This window comes from Aplidium turbinatum, chromosome 5 (genome assembly GCF_918807975.1).
Source record: "Aplidium turbinatum chromosome 5, kaAplTurb1.1, whole genome shotgun sequence".
NCBI classification, from domain to species: Eukaryota; Metazoa; Chordata; class Ascidiacea; order Aplousobranchia; family Polyclinidae; genus Aplidium; species Aplidium turbinatum.
Window position 1 is genome coordinate 25,430,920 of NC_137476.1, and position 6,000 is coordinate 25,436,919.

Here is a 6,000-nt window from a genome sequence, read left to right on the forward strand (position 1 = left end):
TTCACTGCAAAAACAAGCTCATAAAAACGTGAAACAATAACACTTAGTGTCTATAAACATTTTAATTGCGAAAGTAAGATTAATTAGCGTTACATCAATAGCTCTTAACTGTGCAAGAGGCGTCTTCATAAGTAGGGTGTTAAACTCTTTTCCACCACGGTCAAAATTCACTATTTTTGTTGAAATGACTTTTGGAGTGTACATGTAATATAATGTTGCTAGAAAAGTAAGCTTTATTTTTAAAACGTACAAAAGTTAATTCTTCAAATGCTTAATTGTATAAATGAGCAAAAGTTTTAAATGTTAAAAAAAACAAGAAATTTGTTGTTTTCTGTAGTGAGATTTTGTGTTAAATAGGTTATAATGGAAAACTTTGGCTTCCGTTATCAACGCGTTGCATGCGGGATTGAAATACTCGATAGCACTCACCATAGCTATCTATGAAGGTCACTACAAGGTACTCCTCACCTATTCGTTGAATGACTGTTTTCGTTAGAGGTTAGACTAATAGGAAGCTGTTTCCTGATCAAATGCAAATTTTAAACTCTAGGCTGCCAGTTCAGTTACATTGTTATGACGTCACTGATATCAAACCATGTAAAATATTGAGATTCAAAGTCAAGCATCTAATCTACTGTAAATAAAAGTTTCAAAGGAAGTTAAGAAAAATTGTTTTATTTTGTATTAAGATTTTGTGTTCAATACGTTATTAATGGATAAGTCTGGCTTCCATTATCAACGCATTGCACACGGGATTGAAATACACGATCGCACTCACCATAGCTATCTATAAAGGTCACTAAGGTGCTCACCTATTCGTTGAATGGCTGTTTTCGTTGGATTCGGAAACTGTTTCCTGATGAAATGCAGAGATTGCAATTCATAAAAGGTTAATGATTGAATGAATTCATTGCATTGAATTGTAACATTGAATCAAATAAGATTGTGATTATGGACTAAATTCTGTCGGAAATGTGTTAAAAAAAAGTTTCAATTGAGTGTAGTCAACAGCCATGAAAAGTTCACAATCAGATAAGCCACCAGGTAGGTAGACTAATAAGCAATTATTCTACTTGAAGCGAGAAAGACGTTTGCGGACAGGCTCCGGTTTAGATCATCTTAATTTAGTGTTAGCCGTTAAATGTAGCTTAGAGTAGTGTTCATTTTGACATAACTACTGTACATCTTTACATGACATGCGGATTGAATCTATAGGTTTAGCCTGTGATCTCTTGTTCGACTAGTTATTTGCCTTTTTTAACTATTTTTTTAGGATTTATTACGGTACATTGAAAATAATTAATAGCAAACATTATTTAAGTCGTTAATTTGTATTGTTATATTAGAGAAACAAGACAAAGTAACTTCAGCGGGTTTAACATGATATATTACATACACAAATATATAACATAATTAAAAATAAACTCTAACGTTTTCGACACGTACGTGTATCCTCATCAGGAATTACATATTTGCAATATACATAAAATGAAAATTGTAAGGTAAATTTGACTTTGCACTATAACGTACAAAAGTTAATTCTTCAAATGCTTAATTCATTGTAGGCCTAAAATAGGTCTTGGACGTTACTGTTTAATAGGTCCTTCAAGGATTCATTTCAAAGGTGTGAAGGTGTGAAAGAAAAGCTTGGAAGTTTGGCGACATCATCAGAGCAGGTTACTAAAAAGCAATTGCCGTTGTTGATTATAACTGAAGTTGAGGTAACAAATAACAAACACTCATTTTCGAAGTATTGCTTCATGTAGACTCTTTACTGACATACATTACAATTGCTTGAAATTGCAAGATTTTAGCAGTGACAACAATGTTTTTCGTTTTATGTCTGTCCATAAAGAGTCTATGTATTACATGTATTACATTACATGTATTACATATTACATTACATGTATTACATGTAGGCTACGCTCCAAAAGTCATTTCAACAAAACTAATGAATTTTGACCGTGGCAGAAAAGTGTTTAACACCCCACTTATGAAGACGCCTCTTGCACAGTTAAGAGCTATTGATGTAACGCTAATTAATCTTACTTTCGCAATTAAAATGTTTATAGACACTAAGTGTTATTGTTTCACGTTTTTATGAGCTTGTTTTTGCAGTGAAAGTGAAAAAAATATGTTTGGTTTTTCAATGTTAGCTTGTGTATAATAGGTTCTTCAGGGGCAGGACCTATTATACACTCTTCAAAAACGCTTGTATAAGCTTTAAACTTTGCTCAAATTAAGGAAGAATTATTTATCTGGCAACACTATTGAGGATATTCTTACACTATATAGTGTAAATACAGCCACAGCCAAAAAGCACAAGTACAACAGCAAAACAAGGCTGAACTTACTTTAATCTACGTTCATAGTCTGTGTCCCAATTAAATAAACCACCAAATTAAAACATTCTTGTGTATCTCAAAAAAATATACGGTATATTAAGCCTAACTGGATTCAAAAAAACTTGAACTGAGACTTCACCAACAACTGGATAACAATAATTGCTGAATATTCATGTCACCAGATTATATGAAAATCTCCAGCCCAACTTCAATAAAAGGCCTGACCAAAAGTAGCTCAAACTTTTCATTTCAAAGATAGTCCAAAGATTCAATATTTGTAAATTTGCATTGAAAAAAAAATGAAATGACAATCCGTCTACTTATCAAACCAGTAACATTACTTAATCCATGCTGCTTCAAATCCTACAGCCTGAAAAGAATTTGACAGTTTACCATACTACAGTCGCGCTCAAAAGTTTAAGACCACCTGTCAAAATTTTGGATTCTTAAAATAATCTATGGAAATCATTTTAAATATTATGTCATATTGGGTTTTATGCCATTACTGCAGTGTTATGTAACAGAGCCTTCTGCTAAGCCATTATTAATGAGTTATTTCTTTCAGAAACAAAAAAATTAAACTCTTTTTCAAGATTTGTTGCTGAAAAAAATGGGCAAAAAAAGGAGCTTTTCAGCTGTGGAGAGGTCAAAAATTGTTATATTAAAGAAAGAAGGGTACTCAGAAAGAAAAATATCCGAAAGACTAATGTTCAGCAAGACAGCAGTCCATCAGGCAGTAGTTAAATTAAAAAAATTTGGAAGTTTAGTCGACATGAAAAAGGGTGGTAGACCCAGGGTTACCAGTCCAAGAGATGACCATGTGATGAGGAGGATGGTAGTGCGCTCACCAACGTGCTTTGAGGCCAAATTCATCGCTAAGACAGCGTTTTTTGGTAGATGTACTTACATTTGTACCTTCACACAACAAAGCCGATCTAATTTTTTTACTGGAACACGTGGGTGAGCGCACTACCATGTGCATTAAACTTCCACTATGTGCATCAAACTTCCACTTTTGAATAAAACTACTTTTGATACCAAAAATATTGATATTATATTACAATGAAATGATAGTCAATGTTTTTTCAGAAAATCATTACAAAGATAATCTTACTTCACAATGAAGCAGCTATAGGCCTAATATTGTACACATCCTTTATATTCATAACATTGTCGATGAAGGGGGCCCAAAAATGAATGGGTACCGGGCCCGAGAAATCCTGTCAACGGCTCTGGATGTAACGTTAATTAATCTTACTTTCGCAATTAAAATGTTTATAGACACTAAGTGTTATTATTTCACGTTTTTATGAGCTTGTTTTTGCAATGAAAGTGAAAAAACATGTTTGGTTTTTCCATAGATGTAGGAGAAGCGTATTTTTAGGGGGTGCGAAAGAAATTCTGCCTAAATATGATATATAAATTGTGCCCGAAAAATTTTTGCAATGAAATAGGCTCCACCTCAAAACATGTCACTTTTTTGCACGTAGGTACAACATTAACCCTTAATCTTCTACCACAGTCTCGAGTATACATTCCTCAGCCTCACACTCACTGACATTCAGAAGCTGATTCTGGGATTCATTCATTGATGGAGCCTGCGTTAAAATTCACTTCTTTACTTGAACTCACAGTCACACTTACATCTTGTTTAATAGAACTTTGGATTAGACATTAGACATGCAAATATTTCATCCAAATTGTTGAATTTCTTGCCAATTAACGCATTTTTTAAAATTGAAATGCAGTTTTAATCAGTTCTTTAAAGCAAGAAGCTAAAACGAAATGAAATTTTGATGAATCGACAAAATATCCAAAAATTTTCTGCCCGAATTTTCTGCAATTTTGCCCAAATTCTGGACAAATCAAAAGCTTTGGGGGTGCGATTGTACCCCCTGCACTCCCAGCTTCTACGCCGATGGGTTTTTCAATGTTTGCTTGTGTATAATATGTCCTTCAGGGGCAGGACCGATTATACACTCTTCAAAAACGTTTGTATCAGCTTTAACTTTACAAAAATAAATTCTATTGTCAAGATATTTACACAGTCAATAAACATTAACCTTGGCCGTATTCGCTAAGAATTTTGTCTTATTTTGATATAAGTTGAAGAAATGAGAGCAAAAAAGAAAAAATATCTAATAGTTCCTGCATCTCTCCTACTACAAAAAAATAGTAAAATTGAGTTTTTGCTTATAACTATTTTTCAAGTAGTCCTAGAATAAAAAGTGTTCTTAGAGCAGATATAAACATGCCACTTCTGCAGCTTTTGATGTAACGTTCATCTTTTTATCTCCGGTGATTTTCAAAATATTACAATTTTTATGGAAACGGGTACTCGTAACCATAGAAACGCCCAGCGCAACCGTGTAACGTCATTATTATTTTTTTTCACGTTTGTGTTTGTAAAAGTCCACTACAAATTTTCAGAAAGTTAAGGAAAAATCCATGAACCTTGCCATTTTTTGGCACAGCCTCGTTCACACCCACCGGGTCGCCACAACACTCGATCAAAATGGCCTTCAAGAGTGCGAGTTGGTTGTAGGTAGGCTATGTACTCAGTCATGACATAAATTGATCACATTGAAACCAATTGCAATCATACACTTAATACGTATTAATTTTACTTATGACCTGCCACATATCTATCCAGGGAGTGGGCACTTAGTGGCGGATCCAGGGAGTGGGCACTTAGTGGAGGATCCAAGGAGTGGGCACTTAGTCACGTGCTCCCCAACAACAATTAAAAAACACATAAATTCTCTACATTTCTGCAAAAATCCTCTGTCATTTACCTCACTACTAGTAGCATTAGGAAAGCATGATTTCAGCAATGCATTGAAGGAACATTAGAGCCAAGTCCGCCCGTTAGGTCAGTGGTTACGTGCCCGGTTTAAGATCACGCGGCGCTGGTTCGTTTCTCGGATTGTGCGCTTGAGCATTTGAGCAACGGAGTTTAAGGACTGCTCTCCATTCAGCGACACCTAGTGAATGGAATAATTCCCCGGCAACAACACTTCAACAATCAGAAAACTTCACTCCAATCTCGGTAACCGGCCTTGCGTCAAGAGCCTCTACAAGTATGCGAAACCAGGGGCTCCGAAAGGGGAGGAAGTGGGGCAACTTTCCCCCTAGCATAACATTGTAAAAGAATAACGAGTAGTTTTTTTCACGTTTGAGGAGAGACATTTTTGCTACTAAAATAAAATGTACTAACTTAAAAATGAATAAATTTTTGAGTGAAATGTATAGTTTCAAGTATTTTTCCATCATTGTACTGTAGATGCTACTTCATTTGCTTCTCATCTGGAACAAATCGTTGTGGTATTAAGGCAGGCTATGTTGAACTGCTTCAATACGTAAAATCTGCTACTATTAAGTCTATTGATTTCTGTTTCACAGAACGGTTTCTGTTGTTTTAATTCGAAAACTGGTGCTGCGTTGGCTAAGCGTGTAGCTCATTATTCTAACTTGAGCAACTGAACCTTGACATCAAACACTGCGTTGGCCATGCATATTAATCCAACATGTTTGGAAAGATGAAAGTAAAGATTTTCAAGTAACAAGGAAGTAAACCTTTTTTGCCTATTTTCTGCTTATGGATGGCATTACTTTAATCGAGTTAGGTTTACAATATCGGCTACATTGTTGTCCA